At 42.3% G+C, this 2,326-nt stretch overlaps 1 long non-coding RNA gene across 1 annotated transcript; it reads left to right on the forward strand.

The window, feature by feature from the left end:
- The first annotated feature begins 823 nt into the window (after nt 1-823).
- Nucleotides 824-1,915, forward strand: LOC116356219 (uncharacterized). The gene is made up of 2 exons (XR_004204704.1): nt 824-1,513; nt 1,601-1,915. It is a non-coding gene; the product is annotated as an uncharacterized LOC116356219 (long non-coding RNA).
- The last annotated feature ends 411 nt before the right edge of the window (nt 1,916-2,326 follow it).

The following is a 2,326-nucleotide window of genomic DNA, read 5'->3' on the forward strand; positions in this document are numbered from 1 at the left end:
AAAATTACTTGTGTTATGCAAAGTAGATGTCCTAACTGACTTGCTAAAACTATAGTTTGTTAACAAGACATTTGTGGAGTTTTGAAAAATTAGTTTTAATGACTCCAACCGAAGTGTTTGTAATCTTCAACTGTATATCTCACACACATATCACATGCACCTCCTTTCTATCTCTCTCTCTCTCTCTCTCTCTCTCTCTCTCTCCTTCTAAAAATGTCTAACAAGCAAGCTCAAGGGAGAGGCATCATCTCTGCATATCCTCATCTTGCCCACTCTACCCGCTTGCCGAGAATCTTGAGAAACCCCTAGAAACTTGGAAAGCAGATCCCATCAGGTTTTCCACTTTCCTCATCCCAGATTCCATGTCAGTGCCAGGGAAGCCCATGTGAGTTCAATGCACACTATGTGGCTGTTCCTATACTATTGCAGCCACACTTACCCCTCAGAACACATGACCAAATGGTGTTCAAATTATTACCTCAAATCAATTAGGTTTAGTTGACATTAAGGGGTCTTCTGGAAATCAAGCAAATTAATAGAATGTTTTAAATACATATCCCCCGTAATTGACACACACCAACACAGTTTAAAATGCAGGCAGACATGCTGACGCTGATGTCATATTAAAAACTCCTTTGGCATAGGACTAACTATCGAGGCATGCTGGTATGCATGATAAGGCCCACAGAATGGCATGGATGGGCTTATCATGTGTGGCCAAGCCCGGTTCCCCTTCTCCTATCGCTGGGCCCACTGGCACAGGAAAGACTCATCCCCCTTATCTTCCCCCAGCTGAAGAAATAACACTTGACTATTGCCCTCTCTGTAGCTCCCCTGCTCAGAAGATTCAGATGGGCTCCATTTCTCTCCTTCTCAGTCTCCTTATTTTACTTCATGGGAAAAGGGTTCTGAAAACACTGTCTGGCCCACCCTCAGGTGTTCTGGGAAACAATTTGATTGAGAGAGTCCCAAAAAGTTTCCGTTTGTTAATGTGTTAACATTTGTTTTGAAAATTCTGCTGATTTTGGTCATACTTTTTGGTCTCCAACAGCACTTGAGTTTATTTATGATTAGTTTCAGTCAGCATAGTCAGCCAAATTTCTTTCTATTACACATCAGCATGTCTTATTATTTAATCATGTGTGCTGTGTGTTGTTTACAACGATTGCTTTTCACTTAGTTCCTTACATTCTCACGCGTGAAATCGAATTGAATCGCAAGGACCATTTTGCTTGCCCGTATGATGTGCTTTTCCCCCACAGATTTGCATGGACTAAAGTGACATTGAAACAGCTGTTGCCAATTCCCTATCACCTCTTCCCTCCCCAAATTAATTGCTAAACTCGCCCCAGAACTAGAGTTAGAAGGAACTGGAAGTTGTCCTTAGCACGGCCTTCGGACAGGGGACCTCTCGACCAAAGGACATCCACCTTGTTGCTGCTGCTCCTCTCCGCTGTTCACCTACTGTGGGAAAAAGACACAAATCACAACGCTATCAACAGAATTGCTAAAGGTAATTGCTTATTTCCAGTGTGTGAGTATGACTCCAATTGTTGGCCAAAACATACAATTGTTTGTTTTGTGATCCCCGTGACTACAGACACGGGGGACACGCCCGATGCAGCTGCATGATGCTACAACCCAGCAGGCCCGGCATAGCGTGAGAGACAGCCCAGCAAGCAGCCATCACAGCTGAACCCTGCTCCGGTAGAGCTAAAGGAAAGAACACTGCTCGGAAAGAGCCGAACGAAAAATCAAACATTGACCTCCATGAGTGAATCAACTGCTGTGTTAGTTTGCCCCGGTGCTCATAGTTAGCCTTTAGCCTAAATCCTAGCCCTTTTATTTTTCCAATAGGGCCGTAGTGATAGTGTATTGTCAAAACTGAATTTATAATAAAGAACCTTTGATTGTACTTTGGCCTGCCTCTGTGGTTGTTTGCTGTTGGATTTCTGCTTTTGACACATGCACACATAATGACAGAGGAGCAAGATAGCTTACTTCAGGTCCATTCCCACTTGAATTAGTATGACAACTGGGCAAATGAAGTATGGAACTTAATGAAAACACTTCTAAGAGGGTGCAGACAGAATACTATTGAGCTCTGTAAAAGAAAACATTAATAAAAACGGATCCAGACTAGACAAACACAAATCAAGCAAAACCATAGAGTCAGCTGTACCTTTCTTAACATGGTTTTAAATGGGCCTTACTCAAACAAAGCCTGATTTGAACTTGGACACTACCCACTGGGCACAAACTGATTAAATCAACATTGTTTCAATGTAATTTGTCAATGTATTTTAATGTGGAATCTATGTAGAAA

The sequence above is a fragment of the Oncorhynchus kisutch genome, linkage group LG21 (genome assembly GCF_002021735.2).
Source record: "Oncorhynchus kisutch isolate 150728-3 linkage group LG21, Okis_V2, whole genome shotgun sequence".
Lineage (NCBI taxonomy): Eukaryota > Metazoa > Chordata > Actinopteri > Salmoniformes > Salmonidae > Oncorhynchus > Oncorhynchus kisutch.